Genomic DNA, 23673 nt, shown 5'->3' with positions numbered 1-23673 from the left:
GCAAAAACGAATTTTAAAAGAGTTTTTGTCGAAATCGTAGACAATATATATAACGAGTGTCATGACCGTTACCGCGATATGAAAAATTTGAAATTTTTTCAGTTACTATTCTGCGAAAATTTCACAAAATATAACGAGAACTTTCCCACCGGTATAATTAATGATTTTGTCAACGAATACAAAGCATTCAGTTTCAACGTAGACCGCCTGATAAACGAGCTTAAATGTATATATAAAACCGATGATTTTAGCGATATGAGCACCTACAACATAATACAACATTTTGACGGATTAAATGCAGTTTTTCCCGAAGTCCTTCGATTGGCAAAATTAATTGTCACTGTTCCTGCCAGCAGCGCTTCCACAGAAAGATCGTTCTCTGCGCTAAAACGCATCCATACGTACTTGAGAAACACGCAGGGTCAGCAGCGACTCACCGATCTAGCTAAAATTTCAATCGAGAAATCCCTCTTGGCGGAAATGAAACGGGTTCCCAACTTTTATGACTCCATTTTGCAAATATATTTACAGAAAGACAGGCGAGTAGATTTAATATACAAATAATTAACTATAACTTCACATACTTCACAGCTCCCGCTCCCTCTAGTATTTTTTAGTTCATTTGTTTTATAAAAAAATACCTCATCAAATTTCCAACGCGTACACACACACTACTGAATAACTTTAATTTAATATTATTAAAAATAATGAAACCACCCAAGAAAAGGCCCAAAGGCCACTTCGATTATCCGCAAATTGATATGTCCATAAAATCAATCAGTTTTCGGATATTTGACGTGGTTAATTACGTACGTCATTATTAACCGACTTGACAACGAAATGAAAACCATCACGCAATTTTTTTGGTAAGTTAGTAGCTCTTATTTTTTTTTGCCTACCCAGTCTAAAATATCTGTGCACGCCACTGTTTATTATGAGTGAAAAATGCTAGGGGTGCCAATACCAGGTACCTACAAATTTTCCCTAAATAAATTTATTTTTCCTGGAAAACGCGTTTTACTTCTGTTTCCCCTGTAGTTTTTCGAGGCTTTTTCTGCCATTTCTGGGAAAAACACGATTTTTGTTAGTTTTGAGTCCTGAAATGAGCAAGCATCGCATGAAAATTGGAAAAGTTGTAGAGCTGGTAAGCCAAACGTGCCAGGTGATTCCGGTTCTTTTCTCTCGAGTGTAGCTAAGTTATTCGGGCAGTTTCAGTGTACCGAAATAAGCTAAAATCTGCCGATGCGCTGTAACACCCAGATCATCGCACTACACTACACCGCAAATTGTGGATAAAAAGCTTGAAAGTTCTAAAAGTATGAAATATGTGACCAAAGATGGGTCTAAATCCATAAGTACACTCGGGAGCAAAAAAATCGACTCAAGTCACATTTTTTAGTTTTTTTCAATTTTTCTGAAAACGTTAAATATTTCAGTGAAAATGAAATTGCAGTATGAATTTAAGTCAGTCTGCTGTTTCCAGAGTCAACCAAAAGTTCATTCGGACTGGAAACCTTGCTCGCAAACCTGGATCTGGCCGTCCCAGGTGCACATCGAGGAGAGAGGACCACTTCATCGTTACGGCCAGTCTTCGTGATCGACAGCGTACCGGCGTTGACATCCAGTAGCAGCTGATGCAGAACCGAGAGCAACCAGTCAGCAAGTGGACAGTTCGTCGAAGACTTAAGGAAGCCAACCTTACCCCAAAAAGGCCTGCCACAGGGCCCAAACTGACAGGGAGGCACCGGGACGCTCGTATGGATTTCGTAACCACTTACGAAAATTGGACGTACGAACAATGGAGCCGCGTACTCTTCAGCGATGAGTGCAGGGTGTGTCTCCATGGCAGTGACATAAGAAGACGGGTGTACCGAAGACCTGGAGAACGATTTGAGTAGTGCTGCATCTCCGAGACAGTCGCCTACGGAGGGGGATCCGTCATGATGTGGGCGGGAATATCCATGGAGGGGAGGACCGAGCTGGTTTTCATTCCTGGTGGGGGCCGCGGAGGTGGTTTGAACGCAGATCGTTACATCACAGATATCCTGCAAGATCATGTCGTCCCCTATGCAGGATTTTATGAGGAGGGGTTCCATCTCATGGAAGATAACGCCCCTTGTCATACCGCACGAGTCACGCGGGCATACCTTGCTGAGGTTGGCATCCCCACCCTTGCATGGCCACCTCTGAGTCCGGACTTGAACCCTATCGAGCACTTGTGGGATTATCTAAAAAAGAAGGTTCGAGCCCGCGATCCCGCTCCTGACACGATTTTGGCCCTGAAAGAGGCTTTGGTCGAGGAATGGGAAGCTTATCCGCAGGATACCATCAGGAAGCTGATAAGATCCATGAAGAACCGGATTGCATGCGTCAAGAAGGCCCGCGGCGGAAATACAAAATATTAAACAGGAAAAATTAAATGGTTTTCTCTCTACGAAATTGCTTTTATTCCCATTTTCAGGACGTTAATTGAACGTGATTTTACCCCATTTTGCTAAAATCGCTCAGATTTCAGTATCTGAAATAATACTTCAGGAATTTTGTGATTTTTAAAAAGGTAAATTTAGCAGCAACTATTACTTTAAGAATACGCAAATTAGTTTCGGAGATATTTCGTTTTTAAATCCAACACAGATTTGAGTCGATTTTTTTGCTCCTAAGTGTAGTACCATCAATAACAAGTTGGATCAAAACTTTGAAGCTTTCCAAGCTCACCAAGTACTCACAATCATTTGGATTAAACTCAGTGGTACTGCGAAACTTTAATCAGGATCATAATCAGAAATACCTAAATGAGATTATGTCAGGAAAAATAATATTTTGGGACCAAGAAGATGAAATGAAACAGGCTGCCTTTGATTATTATTTAAATCGTAGATTCAGGAAATAAATAGTTGCTATATTCTTACTGTTGTTGAGATATTTATTATATACCGTAAAACATGCCTACTTTGCTCCCCACTAGGTAAATGTGCTCCAAATTTACATGTATTTAGTTTCACGCCCTTATAAGTCGATGTCTATGGTTAATACAGCAAAATTTCCGAACGCATTTGTTACACCTGGCAATCAAGTGGCAACACTGAATGACAAAGTTTCGGGCCGCCATTTCCTCTTTCTGTCAGACGACGCACAGTGCCGCTACGAGAATTTGTTAAAAAAATATTATGAGAAAAGCTACTTCCATCTCAGCAAGTTGTCATCGATTCGCGGTACCTAAGTATGTTTTGATGTATTCTTGTATATAACAGGCTAGTCATTGTTTACAGTATTTCCAGTAGTTTCAAATTCTTTCGAGGCTTAACCTCAAATTATTTTTCAAGTACCTACTTTGCACCACGTGTTGGGGTAACTTTGATCCTGGAGCATAGTTACCTCATGAAGTTAATTATGTTAATAAATAATAAAAGATTGTGGCATTTTAAACTAAATAGTATTTTTGTTTATAGGAAATTGTGCCACGGGTTTATAAAATAGCGATGGGAGCTTGTAATCATAAACGTTTTACATAACAATAAAACAATTATTATGTGCCTTTGGAAAGCACAGCGTCGCTTTATGAAGAAGCTATGTGTCAACTCACCTGTTGTCAGATCATTTCATTCGATTTCAGAGGGCCTACCGCGAACCACGTTCGACGTGTTGCCTCCCTGTCACACTTACGTACGAATTTACAAGTGACAGAGAGGCAACGCGTCGAACGTGGTTCGCGGTAGACCCTCTGAACGATTTTAGACTTCCCGAACGAAAGTGTCTGTCAAATGTCACCAGAAGGCGCGAATCGCGTCCCCTTGTCATTGCGTGTGTAACTCGCCGCCATTAAAGATTTGGAAGATTTAAATTGTGAAAAAGAAGTGAGAAAGATGAGTGATGACGAGCGTGAGAGCGGTTTTTACGAAAGCGACTGCCATCTGACATTCCAACCCAAAGGGTAAACTAGGCCCGTATTGGGATTAGTCCGGTTTCCTCACGATGTTTTCCTTTACCGAAAAGCGGTAGCATGACTCAATCCGCGACTGCAACAATCGCGTAGAGAACTCAAAGTCGCGGCGCGACTCGTCAGTGTTCCCCGCTGAAACCAAAGTCTAAACAAATTGATATTTGCAAGTGGCAACACTGAATCGGCAACAGGGATGCGCTAAATCATTCGTTCTTCAAAAGAAAAAACAAACAATTTTTCTTTATGGTGCTAGTTAATACATGTCAAGGTTTAATAGATGCTGACGTTTCAAAAATAACAGAAAATTTTAAACAATGCCGCCGAAACGACAAATGTTAGTATATTGCTTCAATAATCTTTTTTAAAGGTACTTTACTACTTAGTTTGATATTTATATTATTTTGCCTTTGCCCACATTGATAAATAGTTTGTAAATAAATAACAAATATTCTTTATATGTATTTTCACTTTTAAGCAATTTATGAAAGACAGAAAAATTACTACCTATCATTATTTTTGTTACACTTTCTAGACTACGAAGTTCCTCGGCGCAAATAGATAAGCTCGTGGACTACATGTCCACGAACAAACTATTTGCTGCCGGGGAGTTTCGCGGCCCACTCGGGTACGAGAAGATGGCAGCCGACCCGACTGGGACCAAGTCAAGGCCATGTTGGCCAACCACGGCCCCGACAAGTCCGTGGAGCAGTGGAAGCACATAAGTATACCTATTTGATTGTACTATACTAATATAATCTAGTAAGGTCTGTCCACGATAAAAAGTGGTCAGCATTTAATAAAAAAACATAAAAGACAACTGACATTTGTCACTTTGATTGTTAGATAGCGGGAAGAATAAACTATTGTTTAGGACTATTTGGAGTTTATAAATTCGTAACATTTATAAAATGTCGTCTAGCCAACTGGACATCCGAAAAAAGATCGTGTACACCTTAGATATGAGCGCCGATAGGCATATAGCCGGCGGCGGCGCGCCGGTCAAAATTGGTCGGCTGCGGCGGCGAATCGGCGGCGTGGCCTTGAAACACCTTCGATTAATAAAAAAAGAATTCAAACCAAAATTTTACCGAAAAAACATGTTTTTTCTGTAAGAAAGTTATGAAATAAATGCATTTTTTATTATCAAGGATAATTTATTGAATAATGGTACGAAAAAATTTTATATCGTATAAACTGTGGATAAGCGGTATCGCGCGGCATCAGAGGCGGTCTTAATCATGGCGAGGCTTTGGCCGGAAGATCTTAGCGAGGCCCTTATCTTTTGTGCTAAGTTAAAAATTGCAGATTGACTGTATCAGGGAAACGTCTTGTCGACAGCCCAAAAAAAACGAGCTCCGTCATTAACCAATATCGACCCAACAAAACAGATGTATGTCAAAAAGTGAGGCCCAACGCCGAGCTCCATGTAACACCGAAGACTTGATTTCGACGCCTCCCAATGCGAGGCCAGAGGATGAGCTGCAGGTAAGCATACAGCTAAGAATAAGCTTACGCCAAGTGTAAGCTTGGCTGACGGCTGAACGCCTGGAGCACCGATTGCGGCGATTGCTTCTGTGCGAGGCCGAGCTGCAAGAGAGCAGAGCGAGGGTGCAGGCCGATAAAGACTGAAGCCATATTGTTAAAGATCTGGAGCTTTCCTGAGGGCGCATTCGTGCGAACCAAAGGCCGAGCTGAAATGGAGCTAACATCGGATAAGGACCAATGCTCAAGCGTTTTAAAACAGGCCGAAAGTTGAGCTCCAAACAGGGCCAAAAACTTGCAGGTTCAGATAGCGGCTTAGTTCCATGCGAGCGATTTTTTCATTGTGATTGACATGTCTAGTGTATATATACAATCTATAAATATTGTAATGTGGAACGTTCCACAATAAAAATGGAAGGAAATCAGTATGTTTATTACAATGTTAAAATTGATATTAAATAATTTCGTTTGCCCAAGACTAGTAGCGCGGTTACTAGACAGATAAGTTTGCATTTGCCTTCGATATTTTTGAATTATATGGGCCTAAAATACCTTTTGAATGCCTATAAACTATTCGAAGTGGCGCCGTTAATGATCTAAACTCGATTAAAAATATATTATCTGATTCTGAAAGTAGTAGTAACTACCAAGGTCACGCCGATGCCACGCCGATAGCGCAGCGTCGGCGGCGGCGGCGGCGCGAAAATTTTGTCGGCGGCGGCGGCGCGCCGGCGCGGCGCTCATATCTAGTACATCTACAACCAAAATGTCGGTATATCGCAAGGATAGTTAGCCAAATTATTAAAAGTTCCGAAGTCAACCGTGCAAAAGGTATTGGCTAATTATCAGTCCAGATTGTCTGTTTCAAGAAAAGGTAGTTCGGGTAGAAAACGCGATCCTGCTGATAAAACTAAGGCAAAAAAAGTAAGCAAGCAGCGTGCAGGTTTACGATCGTACAAGGCAACTATAGTTCCTAATCGCGATGCTACAAAGGATAAATTATGTAAAACCCGGGCTCGAAAGTTATATACAAAATATTTGACGAAGTTTGGTTGTATTTTGATGGACGACGAAACATACGTGAAAGCAGATTTTAAGCAATTACCAGGTTTGCAGTTCTATGTGGCAAATCAAAGAGGGAATGCCGATACAAAATATACAACAAAAAAACTTGATAAATTTGTAAAAAAAATCCTTGTCTGGCAAGCCATCTGTACATGTGGTCAAAAAAGCAAATCGTTTGTAACCAATCCATTTACACAAAAGAGTGTTTGAAAAAACGTTTATTGCCGTTTATAAGAAACCACACCGAGCCTGTCATATTCTGGCCTGATTTAGCGTCCTCACATTATGCCAAATCTGTTTTAGAATGGTACACTGAAAATAATATCTCCTTTGTACCGAAATTAGCAAATCCACCAAACTGCCCAGAACTCCGGCCAGTAGAACATTATTGGGCAATAATGAAAAGAAAATTGAAAAATAGTGGTAAAATTGCTACAAATGAGCAACAGTTCAAAAGAATGTGGGATACGACATGTAAAAAGGTGACCGAAAGTGATGTACAGAGATTGATGGAAGGAGTCCGAAGTAAAGTCAGGGCATTTTACCAGTGTTAATTTGTTAAACAGGAGGTTTATTAATTTTAAAGAACACTAATAAAACTTTAAATAGCCCATGAAATAGTTTTTCTTAGTTTTTTTTTCTAATTTGTCGTTATAACACCGACCACTTTTTTTCGTGGACAAGCTTTAGTGGTGTGCGTGCATATTAGTTTTAAGATAAGTAGTGACTCTGACTACCTACATTCATGTTGGTTTTTCCTGTTTCAATAAGAAAACGCGCACAATCAATATATAAAAAGCCTCATGCACACTCACTCATGCTCAGTCAGCGATTTACTAAGTAATATTTTCTTCAGTACAATAATTATGTTCACGAACTGTAATTTTTCATAACAATATTTTTCATACATGGCGTGATTTAAAGAAGAAAGCACGTGCAGACGGGGGGCGGATTCGCCTCTTGTTTAATAGATCGGGGAACGCGGAGGCCGTCCCCGAAATGAGTTCGACTACCCAGAAAATTCTTGGGACAATTGGGACGGAGTGCGCCACGGGCATCGGCGTCGAGCAGGAGCCAGGGATTGGCTCGGGAGTTGTTAGTATCAAATGCCGTACATAAATACAGAATTATTATTATTCATCCTGTAGTTATGGAAAAATTCTTGTTCCGGGAGCTCGAAGGGGTTAGCTAAATCCCTGAGACGAGCCCGCTGAATCTTTCGGGTCCGTATTTCCTCATTCAATATGAAGAACAAAGCCATTCTGAAAAATGTTGTGTTCTTTGTAACATTGTACCTGTTCCTTTCTAAGATACGGAGTAGGCAATTAAATAACATTCACATAAATGAACCAAATTTTAACTTACTTTTCGAAGAGATTTTTCATATTTTTTTCCCAAAATGTCATTAACACCCTAGAGTCGCGCTCTTAAGTCGATTAGACTTTGACTCGCGGTTTGACGTAAACACGAGAGAACATTTTTGTCTACAAATAAGGTAGTTGTGCTGCGGTTTTTAGTTCAAAGTCGCGATCTGTTGTCATTTTGTGACAGTGACATTTGATCGCGAGTTTGTCGCCTCTCCCGCGCGTGAGTTGTGCTGCTACCCCGCGACAAGGCATCAAGTCGCGCCCATCTGTCTCTTTTCGCGCCTGTCGCGGCAAGTTGTGCTAGAGGTGCTGGTGGACGTGTATAACATTCGTACCAAATGGCATTACTGTACCCCAAAATGTCATACTGTTTCCCAATAGAAAACGGACTAGACTGTTTATAAAAGGCCACGTGGAATCACGGAATGTGAAGACATGGACAACCACAGAGAAGGATGAAAAGAAAAAGAACCGAGACGTCTCATACTATTATTATCTTTACAGCAATAACCGTGAAAAGATTGAAGTATGTAGACCATTTTTTTTGACGACGCTGGGATACCATCCTTGAAATGGGTGTCATTCTGAATCCCTAACAACGTTTGTCCTAAAGTCACTTGCCCTAACTGGTTTGTCCTAATGGGCACATGCCCTAACGATCAATTGTCATAACTATTATTTTCCATAATGTAAGGTTCTAAAAAATGGTTAGGTTTTAGAACTTGCTACCACAAAAGTGGGTTAGGTTAGGGTTAGAACTGCGACCCTCGCAAAAAAGGAAATATGCTTAATAACATTAGGATAAGTCATCAATAATTAGGGAAACCAAAATTAGGGTTTTTAGTGTTAGGACAACTGATCATTATGACAAACAATATTAGGGAATGCAAAGATAGGAGAAAAGACTTTAGGGATTCAGATATAGACCCCCTTGAAATACTAGGCACATTTATTCCGCACTCGGCAAAGAAAATGACGACCAGAAAGATAAACGGGGAAGCTATCAACGAACAGAAATCATCAACAAAGACAATATTAAAGAACACATTGAAATTTTTAACCCATTACAGTCGTATGCATGCTCCCAAACGGCTGTATCTAAATGTTACCCTTAGGCACCAATGTTTCTTAAATATATATAAACAACACTCACTCGAACTACTGCTAACTCGGGTATCGTAGATTTGGAGGTTATTGGAAACTCAAACTAGAGACTCAATACTTTTATTATGTCTCTTCCATTAATCTAACTAGGTATTATTACCAGTGTGTTCCTACTTCAACGACCAACACTAGAATGTCGCAACTGGTCCGGTCCCCCATCGTCGCTCCCTTCCAATTCTAATCACCTGTCAGATTTCCACCAATCACCGATCAGTATTTTCGCGCCATTTACCATAGACGGCCGTCTATGGTAAAATGACGTACCGCGCACTTTATCGACCAATAGGCGATAAGTATTTACCCGCCATTTCAATATAGACCGATATTGTCTATGTTGAAACGGTGTTGCCATGTTTTTTTATCGAAAATAACAATCAAATTAAGGCTTCTATAAACGAACCCTAACAATCGACCATCCTGATAACGGTTCCGTCCCGGAACACGTCCCCAGGTGGAAACCCTAACAATCGGGATCTTGACCAGTTGCACAAACTTCACATCATAAAATTTAGTTAGGTTCACTACTTGTTAAGTATCAACACTAACAACTACTAGTATCGACTATTTTTGTCTTATACTTTTACATACAATTTATATATATAAAATCAATTACATAGTATTCAATCGAAGTTGTAAAATACCAATAAGTAACTATGTTATAACGCTAGTTTTTAATAACTTTTACAGTTTTATAAGGCTCGAAAACTTGAGTATTAAAGTCTTATGCACATATGAATTCGAATTAGTAATCAAAGCGTATCAATAATAGCCAAATAGCTTTCATATGAAATAAAACAATTTGGACAAATTACATTTTGTTACAAATTCAATGAATTTAAATTACATTCTGACATTTCGAGGCCTGATAGTCAACTGATTGAAGATTAAATAACGAATACATCTGTCAATTGCCATAAATGCCAATAACATGTCTCGATGACATAAATTGACTAGCTTACAAATCAAAATATGTTGCAAAATCGAGTAAATACAATTTCATGATCAAGAGAAAAAGCAACTTTCGAAAAATCTCTTTAAACTCATTGCCGATCGATTAGCAACAGTTTACAAAACTAATGGAGTTCCCAACGATCGATTATGGGTATCCACTTTAAAAATCTTGGGTCTCGTCCGATCGAATAACGAAAAACCAGCTAAAACCCCGAACGATCGATTATCGGGTTGCCTTACCGTTGGCCCCACAAGCCGATCGATTACTCGTGACGGGCGCGGAAGGACTTGATCGAGTTGCCTCGCCGTTGACCTTAGGAGCCGATCGAATACTCGTAAAGGTGCGGGAGGACTTTCGAAGCATCGAAACACGAGTCGATCTCGTGGTCTGAAACAACATAAAACATCCTGTAGTTAAATGCTACTTTTTATTATGTTGAAATACAAATGATAATACATCTAATCGATAATAATCGACTTATTATGACGTTAGTCTCGCATACTATTGTCATCATCATCACTGTTGCTATTAGAGTCCGAATCATCGATATTTACCTCCAGGGCAGCAATACTGATCCAAGGTTTTATACGGTCCGCAGCAACCGTCGTAGGTCGTCGATTTTCTGTACATGAGAGCCCTGGCACGGGCGCGACCGTGTATCTATCCATACCTAAATCCTTAATAATACGGTAAGGCCCTATGAATGATGGCATAAGTTTTTTACTCTGACCGTCGTTGTTAAAACATGTCTTAGTTATTTTAACAAGGTCTCCTACTTTGTACAAGCGAGCTGGTCTCCTACCTTTGTCATAATATTTTTTTTGTTTGTCCTGTTCTGCATCTATCCTAGCTTTTACCTCGCTGCGAATATCGGATACATCCCCATCATCTCTGGTATCACGAGTGATTACGTTCAACGCGGGATTCACCTCACTATTCATACCCGGTCCAAACATTACCTCTGAAGGTGCTCGCCCTATAGTCTTTTGAATAGTGTTATTGAGGCCCCATTGAACTTTCCCCAGGTGGCTATCCCAGTTCTTTTCGCCAAACTTTACACTCAGCGATCTCAAAGAATCTAGCACGGTGCGGTTATACCGCTCGACTTGACCGTTTGATCGGGGGCTAGCTACTGAATTTAGGACGTGCTTAATACCTTTGTCAAGGCAAAAACGTTCAAAAGCGCGAGAGGTGTAACAGCTGCCGCGATCGCTAATAAGACGGTCGGGGTTCCTAAACGTGCAAAATATATCTTCTAAGGCTTTGATTGTATTCTGTGTGTTAGTATTTCGAACAGGCTTCAAAAAACAGAATTTTGTAAAGCCATCTACAACGACAAGCAAATGGGTATAGCCCTTATTGGATTTGACGAAGGGCCCAAGATGGTCAACATGTAGCGTATGGAAGGGGACTTCCACCTTTTCGATAGGGTGAAGTAAACCCTCGCGAGCACTAACATTGTTCCTTCCGTACGCACACTCAATGCAAGAGTTGACGTACTTCCTAACGAACTTGGTCATCTTGGGGAACCAATAATTTTTTTTGATTCTCTCCAAGGTCTTTTCTACCCCAAAATGACCAATTTCGTCATGGTTTAATCGACAAAGTTGCCATCTTGCACCCTTCGGTACAACCCACCTAACTTCTTCCTTATCACCCCCCAAATAACGGTACAGCTTGTTTTCCTTTATGACATAATTGTCCTTTATATATCGCAAACCCTTTTCGTCCACTCCGTCACTCAAAATTGCCCTTATCCTATTTAACTCCGAATCACCTAACTGAAGAGTATGTAGCCAGTCCGCTTCGCTGATGGACATTACGATTGGAAATTGATCAACAAGAATATCTGACGGTTCCGCAATTGGGTTACGAGATAGAGCGTCTACGTGCGCCATTTTCGTGCCAGCTCTATATTCGACGGAACAGTCGAACTCCTGTAGTGTCAACCACCAGCGCGCTATCCTAGGGATGAGATCCCGTTTCGAGAACGTCGAACGCAAGGCACTACAGTCTGTAACAATCTTGAATTTTCGCCCTAACAAGTAGACCCTGAATTTACGAAGAGCGCATACCACTGCCAGAGTTTCCAACTCATATGAGTGGAAATTCTTCTCTTCTGGTGAAGTTTGACGGCTGAAGTAAGCAACGGGGTGAAAAGGATCGTTATCTGAGGATCGTTGCAGGAGTATGCCTCCGACACCCAGCCTACTAGCGTCCGTGTGTAGTTCCGTCTCGGCTGCTGGGTCGTAAATAGAGAGTACGGGCCTTTCGACTAACCTTGCCTTCAGATTTTCAAACGCCTCCTCCTGACTATCTCCCCACTCCCAACTAGAATCCTTCTTCAGCAGCTTGCTGAGCGGCAAGGATATCTGAGCGAAATCCCTAACGAACTTCCGAAAATAGCCCGCCAAGCCTAGAAATTGACGTACGTTGTGAACGTTTTCAGGTCGGGGAAACTTAGATACGCTCAAGATTTTCTTTTCACCTGGCCTAACTCCTCTAGCACTAACCTCATACCCCAAATAATCAATCTCCTGACGCAAAAAGTGACATTTGGACATATTGAGAGTAAGGTTCGCGCTTTCGACAGCCTTCAACACGTCTTCGAGGCGCTCTAAGCATTCCGCGGGGCTTCTACCATAAATGAGAATGTCGTCGATGTATGCTGTCGCCTTACCAAATCGGGCCGACCCTAGTATAGAATTGATCATGCGCTGAAAGACAGCAGGAGCGTTTGCTAGCCCGAACGGCATGCGATTAAATTCGTATTGGCCGTCCGGGGTAACAAACGAGGTGAAATGCTTGCTATGCTCCGAAATGGGAACCTGGTAATACCCAGAAGCGAGGTCGAGAGTGATAAACCAAGACTGCCCAGCAAGGCGAGCTATCTCGTCCTCGATAATGGGCATAGGGTACCTTTCTTTCACCGTCACCGAGTTCAACATGCGATAGTCGACACATAACCGAAGAGATCCATCTTTCTTTCGAACAAGAAGAATGGGACTCGCGTAGTCCGACACAGACTCTCTGACTATGCCAGCCTCTAGCATCTCTCCTACCATTGAGCGCACCTTTTCTCGTTCGTGATGAGATAGCCTGTAGGGACGATACACGACCGGACGTTGACTGTTCAACTCAATACTCATCTCAGCAGCGTTGGTGCAACCTAGACTAGCAAGAGACGAAGCAAAACAATGCCTATATTTCCTCAGTAGGTCTATCAATTTATCTCTATCATCGGCAGACACGCCTTCGCCTACCCGGACTTGCTTTACATCAAACTCTGTCTCGACACCTGTATCGGCGGGGACCTGGGCAACTCGCTTGACCATATGCACACGTTCTGCACGACAAAACACAACATTTGGTAGAATTTGACAAGAATTTGTGCACGGCATCACCAATACATATATGCTACCCTTAACAGAACGATGAAGACCACCGCTTATAATGTATTGCTCATTAGGTCTACCGACTATAGACTGCTTCACTAGGACATCGCCATCGAATGCTGTTCTTGTCCCGACCCTAACTGAAGCTGCACCATGAAGCTGCACAACGCTGAAAGTATGGTACCGCAATAATGATTCGTCGTCTTCAGCTACATCAACGCAGGTGAATTCATCGGTAATATTGAAAAACTGCAGTTTGTTTGTATACTGTTATATGAGCCTGCTCCGTGAAGGATTGCCCAACCAAAATGGGCCTATCCAACAATTCGTCGTCAACAGCCCTGAAACTAACAGTTGCTCCTACCCCGTCAACCAAGAGATCAAGTGTCACGCTACCCAACGACATAGTTAGGCCATTACCGAAACCCTTCATGAGTGTTGGAATATTGTCGTGCGATATACCTAACTCTTTTACCGTAGACTTCCTAATCAAGGTGAGTTGGCTACCAAAATCAATGAATGCCTTAATAGTCCTACCTTGCACCACTACATCCTTGAAATACTTAGAACTGGGTCTAGAGGTAACATCAGAGTCAACAAGATTAATTTTCATGACCTTTGGTACGGTAGTGTTAGAACTAGACGACTTATCGCCAGGGACGCTATTCCTAGTAAAACACTTATCAGCTGTATGGCCTATCCTGTTGCATTTTGTGCATTTAATAATGGGTTTAGTACAATAAAGGTAACTATGGCCAGGTTCCTTGCAATTATAGCAACCTGATTGCTGCCCCGGCTTAGGGCCAGGTTTCGGTTGAGCTGTACTATTTCCCCCAACAAAAGTATTACCCGTGGTTCTATTTCTGACATGGTAACGATCTGAACTAATTTGACTCGATTCTTTGTAACTCATCAGAAAAGGCAGCAATTGATCCGGGTGAGTACAGCGCAGCGCTAAAGCACCTGACCTAAGCGTTCGATCGGTGATCCCATGTATTATACAATCCGCGGCGCGTTTCCCTACTATGTCACACTGGTTAACTAGACTCAGTTTTTCGTAATAATATACTTCTATGGGTTCATTAAACTTGCTTTTTCTTTTGAGCATATCTTCCAAGATCTGGCCATAGTTTTGGTCACAAGGAAACGCGTCTAACAATTTTGCTTGCCACTCTTGCCAAGTAAAAAGAATCGTATTTAGGCTTTCGTACCACGTCTTGGCCAGACCTTGCAATTTCTGCATAGCGAAATGCGTGGTAGTCCTCTCATCCCAACCATACACAGCAGCGCATTCGTTAACCTTCTTCAACCAAATATCCATACGTTGATTTTTGGTGGAAGGGTCAAACCCAGGTAAAATGTTTTTGTGGTCTATTTTCTGTAAAGGCTGTTGTGCGGGCTGTGCAGGTGGTTGGGATGTAAGACCACCCCTTAATTGCAAAATAATATCAACTAAATCCTTTTTGGAAAAAGAAGGGCTACGTGACCTTTCATAACGTCCAGCGTCGTCACGATGCTCGGCTTGTCGCTTGGCCCGTCTCTCAGGCCGATGCTCAGCGTGCTGTTCCACCTGCTGCTCAGCTTGGCTTGTGACACGTTGCTCAGCGTGGGGCAAGGTGTGGTGCCGACCAGGTGGAGACCGGCTGCGGTGGCTTCGACTTGTTGATCTTCTGTCGCAGTTACGTCTTGAAGAACGACGCCGGCCTTCAGCTTCCCGACGTCTTGCTCTTTCTCTCTTCAGCTCCATTTCCAGCATGTGACATCGCATACTGTCAGATTCTCGAGGATGACACGTAGGACTGTGACTGCGACTTCGCGTGGCTTCTCTGGATTCATTCGGTTCCTCGTCACTAGGGGTCTTAAGCCTTGGTCTAGAACCCCGATCAGGAGGTTTCGGTGAAGACATGGTGCCTGAAACTCAAAACGAAGGCATTAGAAAAATTCGTAGTAAATACCATTACTAATAGCGTTGATGTCAACTGTTTTTATTTATTTATGAATTTTGTTACATATAAATATAAGAATATGGCTATTAGGAGCTGCATAATGAGCCACAGGAATGTACTAATAGGCGAAGTGATGCATTATGGCTTGCACTACCAGACAACCATAGGAGAGTGCAACAAGATGCAAAGAATACAAGTACCAATACTACCAATTGATATTTAAATAAATTCGAACTGTGAAGAACGTGTTTAATAGTAGGCGTAGCAATATCACAAGCTTATATTAAAATTAAAATGAATAGTTTGCATAAATATTGTATTATATTGTATTGCCTTATAATTGAATCCTAAGGAGTGACAAGTACCTATTTTATAACATAAAGCATCGGGTGAACTAAATGCCCACGCTCCTCGCAGTATCGGATTCAGTTTCAAAATTTGTTTAAAAACGGATTAGTAAAACAGCCCAACTAATGTTTGCTATGCTATGCGTATTGCGTAGGGAAAGGACTAGAATAAATCTGTTTCCAATAAATTATTCATAAACATCGTCACGTTTCTATTGAACACTATTTAACGAACTCATGGAAACAGTAGGTACCAGGACCGTCGTAGGTATACCACCAACAGTACAGTAGTAAATAGCAATAGTACGGACTACTATAAATTAGTATGTTATGCAATAAAACTAATCTTCCAGCAACATGTTTCCCAGTTTAACGCATGTGACGTCTACCCGAAAACTAAAAACAATTAGGATGGTAAACTAACAAAACCACATTTGTAAAATATGTTCATGAAAAATATGGGTGACGGAACAAAACGTTTCGTTAGCACGATCGATACACAGGATAGTCGAACACTTTTTTTTTGACGGTTGTAATGTACCTATTGTATAACGCGTTAGGTAATTATGTCCTAAGTAGGTACGTAGACGTCTAAGTTAATGTCTCGAAAACTACAGCACTATCAAAAACACTAACGGAATTTGAACCCTTATTCCATTTTTAGACCTATTTATTCGTAACGAAATTTAATTACTTAACTGTATTTCTAAAACTAATACGTTCAAAATTAACCGTGCTACATATAAAATATAAATTGTGGGTGTGTACTTACGTTTTGGTTGCGTTTTCCAACTTCTGAAGTATAAACAACACTCACTCGAACTACTGCTAACTCGGGTATCGTAGATTTGGAGGTTATTGGAAACTCAAACTAGAGACTCAATACTTTTATTATGTCTCTTCCATTAATCTAACTAGGTATTATTACCAGTGTGTTCCTACTTCAACGACCAACACTAGAATGTCGCAACTGGTCCGGTCCCCCATCGTCGCTCCCTTCCAATTCTAATCACCTGTCAGATTTCCACCAATCACCGATCAGTATTTTCGCGCCATTTACCATAGACGGCCGTCTATGGTAAAATGACGTACCGCGCACTTTATCGACCAATAGGCGATAAGTATTTACCCGCCATTTCAATATAGACCGATATTGTCTATGTTGAAACGGTGTTGCCATGTTTTTTTATCGAAAATAACAATCAAATTAAGGCTTCTATAAACGAACCCTAACATATATATATATCTGTATCACTCGAGACATATCGCAAAGTCGTTAAGGACATGAATATATCATTTGCACATCTTGGCAATGAAGAGTGTGAAGTTTGTGCTTTATTTAAATCACATCAAGAATGTTCCGAGGAAGACTGCGAAACATGCACTAAAATTCATGATTACGAATTACATCAACGTTACACCGAATCCCGAATGGAATACCAAAAAGATAAGGATTAAGCCTATACCAACCGACAGTGCATCTACTTTTGTGTGGATTTGGAGAAAGTGATACAGCTTCCTAGAATGGACCAATTTAAGTCAGCCATCTTTTGTCCTCGTATAATAGCATTTAACGAAAGCTTCGTCCCACTTGGCAGTAGTGGTTCAAATGTACCATATGCTGTCCTTTGGGATGAAACAGTCTCTGGACGACGCCAAGAAGACATAATATCCGCATATAGGTCGTTCTTCACCCATCATCGCGACGCGAAACGTTTTGTCCTGTGGGCTGACAACTGTTCGGCACAAAATAAAAATTGGGCACTAATGTGTTTCCTTATAAATATAGTAAACAGCGATCTAGTGTCTGCAAAGTCCATAACAATAAAGTTTTTTGAGCCAGGACATACATTCATGTCAGCAGACCATTTCCACCTGAGGACCTTCTGATCTAGCCTACCGAAGCTGCAGCCGCAGCCCCGATTCTGCTGGTCCTCGCCGAGTCATTTTTATAGTAACGCAGCAGAAAAAGTTATCTCCCATAATACAAAAATGGCCCAAGCCTACCTATGAATCGTCGTAACCATAGTTGTTTCTCAATTTAAACTTACGGTAACCTGTTTACATAATACCTGTTAACTTGTGCAGTTAACAGCGCCATCTATCTGACCTTTTAGATACTTCAATGAACCCTATATGGCTTAATGATCAACATAAAGGTACTTAGTCTTCCAGGACGGTAATTAGTTCCCTTTACAGTGCATAGGTGGCGCTGTAATTAGTTATTATTATTTTAGGCTAGTGAATTAAATGTACTCGTGACACTTTCCGAATATACACCATAAAGAGCACACGCTGTCTGACTCCCCTCAAGATCCTCCAATCTCCGCCCACGTGCAACCAATACCCTTGACATAAAAAGCACGAAATTACGTTCTTCGATTCGCCGGCAGCGGATGAAGCATCGTGAAACAATAGCAAATTGTTTAAAAACAGAATTCAAACCCGACTTACCCTTAACAATTCACTGGGATGGTAAACTTATTGAAGACATAACAGGACATAAAACGGTGGATCGCTTACCAATTTTAGTGTCCGGGCATGGAATAGATCAGCTGTTAGCAGTTCCCAAACTTGAACGTGGAACCGGTGAAGCGTGTGCCTCTGCTGTTCATGAAACCGTACAGTCATGGGGGTTAAGTGACAAAATTAAATGTTTGTGTTTTGACACAACGGCAGTAAACACTGGACTGCGAAACGGATGCTGCGTTATTTTGGAACAAAAAATGGAAAGAGATATGATTTTGCTCGCCTGTCGACATCACATAATGGAAATTATGTTAGAAGCCATCACAAATCAGGCACTTGGTCCATCTAGTGGCCCAGAAATTTTGATATTCAAAAGGTTCAAAAAGGATTGGACCAATATTGATTGTAAGGATTACAAGACGGTTATTTCTGATCCCGAGTCAGCCAAACACGTTGAAGATATATCTTCAGAAATGATTTCTTTCGGACAGGATCAATTGCGTGAATACCAACCGCGTGACGATTACAGAGAGCTATTAAATCTCACAATAATTTATTTGGGAGGAATACCTGAGAGTGGAGTTTCATTCAGAACGCCTGCTGGACTTCACCGTGCTCGCTGGATGGCAAAAGCTATGTACTGTTTAAAATTATTTATGTTTCGGCATCAATTTAAAATGACTAAAAGAGAAGAAAAAGCGATAAAAAGTATTTGTACTTTTACTGTCGTCATATACGTGAAATATTGGTTCGAAGCACCTGCTGGGCAATATGCACCGCGAAATGATTTACAACTGCTGAAAGACCTAATAACCTTTAAAAATATTAATCTAGCGATGGCTAACGTTGCGTTGAAGAAGGTTTTAGGTCATTTATGGTATTTAAGTGAAGAACTTGTTCCATTTGCATTTTTCGACGACAAACTTTCGATTGAAATCAAGAAAAAAATGGTCATTGCACTAAAAGATGAAGGGCTGGACTATTGTCCCAAGAGAATAAGTCTAGATGCAAAACATATCATGGAAAAAAATATAGAAGACTTTGTGACATCTTGGCTTATCATCAGGATTTTTGAGCAAAGATGTTGTAAATTGGGAAGACGACGAAGAATTTAAAGCTGCAAAAAAATTGTACAATCGATGCGGGTAAATGACATCGCTGAACGAGGAGTGGCATTGATGGAGGAATACAACAAGCTCCTAACAACTAATGAAGACCAAAAACAGTATTTGCTTTTAATTGTAAAACAATTCCGAAAAAAGTACCCCAACGCCAAAAAATCCACCCTTTTATCATAATTTTCTCATTGTGTTATTGTTGTGTAACGGATACTAGATTGTGTAGTTTGTAAGAATATCTGATTTAGAGAAAGTAATTGCAATTGTTACTACTTGAAAGTGTTTCTTTTAAATATATCCGATTTTTAATGTAACACGTGTGTTTAATTTTATTTCACAAACTTCAAGCTGCGGTAGCGACCCCTAATTTTCGTACAATAAATATGAAAAAAATATACTTAGCGATTTTCATGTTAAATAACCATATGAAATGGTGCCCCGTAAAGAAATCGAATTTTTTTTTTTTTTTGCCATATAAGGACCGCCCTAATGTGCCTTGAGCCAAACAAGTACGATGTGAGCAATATAAAACAAGACCTAGAAAAACGTTTACTTAGCTGAAATTCCTTCCTCGGCTTTGACATTGAACCGCTTGGTTCCAAAAATAACAGAACTTCCAGAGTCTTCGGATGACGAAATACCATTGCAAGTGCTAAAAACGTCTAAATCTTTGCAAGACATACTTATCAAATAAAGGACAACCGATATACAAAGATATTTACAGTAGAGTTCTTCAGACGATGAACATCCTTGCACAAGTTACGGTAAAGAAAACTGTAAAATAGGGAGCGGTGACTTTCTGCTCGTAAATGTTTATATAGATGTGACGAAAAAAAAGTAAACACTTACAAATATGTTTGCAATAAGGCATTATCCGACATTGAAGAAGATGGAGAGATTAAGGTAATGTTCCTGCGAGTAGTGGATAAATGCGCTAAACGATTTCGTTTGGACGAAAAAGATATTTCTTATGTGGACAGCAAAGACATTATAGAGATGTTGCCAAATCCCGAAATAGTCAAAAGAGGTCACCGTACCTGTTATGCATTCAAGACTTCCGTTAACGTTTTCGAGAAGTAAATAAGCGCATAAAAAAAGTACTTAATTGTAAGAAGTAACAAATGTTAATCTTAATTTGTTGATTTTTGTATGTCTATCGTTGAAATTGATTGCAACGTTTAAACTTGTTTTTTAGTTTCTTTAAATTACTGATTTTATGATTATTTAAGACTTGTTTATGTTTTAGAGGAGTAGAGTGGAGTGCACATAATGAGTACCTAGAGTACCTACTTAGAATGTTTTAATTTTATGTTTTTTTTTATGTCTATCCTTCAATGTTGAACCTTAATGTTATATTTTAAGTTCCTTAATATTACTGTATTAGTACTCAGTTTAACACTGGTCTCAAGCGTAAGTTTATAGTGATTTTGATAATATTTAGAGAATCGAATATGTTACCTGTTAGAAAAGAACAGTCTCTTCTTGTTGAGATTTTACATTGCATTTAAAGTCAATCAAGGTTTTCATTACAGATTTATTCCAATACAAAATGCTAAAACCTTTAAAAAGTGTAAAAGGTAAAGGTAAGTGTAAGTTGTATTAATTACACTATCCCTAAATTATCTTATTATTAACTACTTTAAATGATCATTGTTGATCATGTTTAACTATAAATCTAATTTATAAATTGTAATTTTCGGGTTCAACTATGGATCTACATTTTTTGGGTACTATGGGCACTTTGGAGCACGAGGGCGCGCTTTAGATGCGCAGTTTGGAGCAGCGGAGCATTTAGGCGCAACGGAGCCTTTTGGAGCCCCAGGAGAAGCAGCGGAGCCTTATGGAGCACCAAGGAGCGCTTAGGAGCGCATTGGTGCAATGGAGCGCTTTGGAGCCTTTTGGAGCTCTCCACTGCCCCGCCCGTTCTCTCGCCTCGCTCGGAGAGGCAGTCTGTTAGGTGCGTAGTTGAGTGCGGGTGTGACCCTTGTGAGTGTTTATAGCCTTCCCTGTTTTCCTCTAGTAAGTATTTACTTTATTCTTCTTAAATTTTTAGGGTTTGCTTCTTTTTCCCCTTTTCTCTCGTGCTTTGTTCTTATGCCTTATTTATTCTCGTGTTTTGTTCTTATAACCTAACTATTTACCGCGTTGGAATGTTGTTTTCGACTAAGTGGATATTCTACCCTCCTTATTTCTAATTGTTTGTGTGTTTGGTATGGCCGCGTACCTGATTGTGTATAACTTTTTGTTTTAGGGCTTAGCCTTGCTGTTAGCAGCGTGCTGCATCTCATCGTGTTCCCGTTTTCCATTTTGTGCAGGTAGGTAGGTTTGCGTTTTTCCCGTCTACCCACTAATGCTTATGTTTTGTTTTGTGTATTATTGACTGTGTGTTTTCTTCTTATTTTAGAGATATGGCTAGCCGGAATGACCGCAGCCGTGGTTGCCCTACGTGCCTAATGGCTGTCGAGCTAGAGGCCGCTCTCAAAGAGAACGCCCGGCTGCGAGCCTCGGAGGAAAGGCTGTCGGTTTTCGTCAGCCACCGTCCAAGGTTCGGACACCTTCGTCTCTTCTAGCACTGCCGGCTCCGATCGTTCCGCCAGCTCAAGCGGTTCCTCCGGTTCCACCAGCAGCTCCTCCGGTCCCCGCGGCGGTTCACAGAATACATCCTCCGAGGCTCCGGATCCAAGCAGTGGTACCTCCGGCCTCTCCTAACTCCTCGGTGGCTGATTCTGGCACCGCTAAGGTGGATGAACCCTTCTCCTCTTCCTATGTTGCCGCGGCCGCTGAGTTGGAGACTAGTGTGAGTCCCGCGTGAACGATAGTTTTAGTGTTCTTGAAGGTGCGCCCCTTTCGCTGCCCGCGCTGGTTCCCGGAGGGTCATCGGCCAGTCCCCTGGCAGCGTCCACTCCCCTGCGGAGCGCCGCCACCCCCTCGCGAGAATCTTCTTTCGCGCGCCCCGGGAGCCCTCCTATTGGCCGCCGTCGCCTTTTATCTCGGACGTCTGGGGGTTTGCGTCTGATAAGTATTTACCCCAGACATGTGCCGAATGGAGCGTATGGTATCTCCCATGTCTTCCCCCAGCCCTATCATGGCAGCCAGCGATTCGCCTTATGGCACTCCAGCTTCAGGTCAAACTGGAAAGATGGCACCAGATGTGCCGGAAAAATCACCAGCCGTTAGGCAGATGACTGAACTGGGTCAGGGGGATAAAGTTATAGAAGCCATAGGTGATGTGACTGTAAGCGAGCATGGTAGTGGTGGTATTGGCACCTCTTCTACTACTGGAGGAAAAAGACTTAGCACCTCCGGCACTATAAGTCAGCCACCCATCAAACCTAAAAAGAATGATCCAAAGGATGAGTCTACTGACAATGAGAAGAAGGGCAACTCAGGTGGAGGTGGCAGTGGTCCAGAGCCTCAACCTGGCTCATCCAGCGAAGCTGGTAGCTGGGATATAATGACAGGGTTCCTCCTCCTGTCAGCCTCTGAGAGAGACAGCATATGCGCAGCTCAGTCCAGGCTGATGAATCCTGACCACACAACAATGATTAAAGAAGCAATAATGGGCAGAGTCTCAAAAGCTAACTTTGATGCCACTAAAGCATTGGTAAAGCTGATGGCCTATGAAGGCTTTAGTCCCGTCATCATTATTAATGAAATGTCTGCAAAAGCAGCAAGCTTCAATGCCAACAATCCCACAGCCACAGAAACCATTCGGCTAGAGCTTGACGGATTGACATTCACTGTGAATCAGGCAGCCAACCTGGCTGAGGACTTGCTATTCCTGATCTCACTGTTCCTGACTAGGGGCAATAACCTGAGGAAGATAATAAGCAGCATTGATAGCAATGTTAAGAAGGCATTGAAGTTCAAAACAGATATATACAAAATAAAGAGTGACACTGATGAGGAGCTCTCAAAAAGGAAGAAAGGAGATAAGATCACTCTTGCTGCTAAAGATATTACACTCAGCAGGATTGCTGCATCATTCCCACATCATACCTTAGCAATTGCGACTAACACAAACATTGAAGGCAAAGTGGAGTTGACATGCATGAAGCTAATGGCACAAATTAAAGGAGTCACCTCCAGCATTCCTGCCATTCTGACACATGGCCTCATCCCAGCCCTTTTGCCCAAAGCTGATGACGCAAGTCTGATCACTTTGAAACACTTGTTATTTTTTCAATGTAGAACAATCGATCACGCTGCAGACACCAAATGCTAAAAGAGCCATCATTTTGTATAGAAAAATCGCATGGTACCACACACTGGCTCCGCCTCGACGCGCGGAGGAGCGAGACGCACGACGACTTGCGCGCTCGGACGGAGACGCGGTGCGTGCCGCAGGGTATGTCACACCGAGCTCCGCAGTGCCGTACGGATTTTAGTGCGAGAAGGACGTAGGCGCAATGGATATCGACGTCGATA

General features: G+C 41.4%; 1 protein-coding gene across 1 annotated transcript in view; it reads right to left on the bottom strand.

The window, feature by feature from the left end:
- The window catches only part of LOC134654661 (zinc finger BED domain-containing protein 4-like), a 1082235-nt gene that overhangs the window by 722513 nt on the left and 336049 nt on the right, over positions 1 to 23673 (bottom strand). The window lies entirely within an intron of this gene.

This window comes from Cydia amplana, chromosome 15 (genome assembly GCF_948474715.1).
Source record: "Cydia amplana chromosome 15, ilCydAmpl1.1, whole genome shotgun sequence".
NCBI lineage: Eukaryota > Metazoa > Arthropoda > Insecta > Lepidoptera > Tortricidae > Cydia > Cydia amplana.
This window is presented reverse-complemented; position numbering and strand designations above follow the sequence as displayed.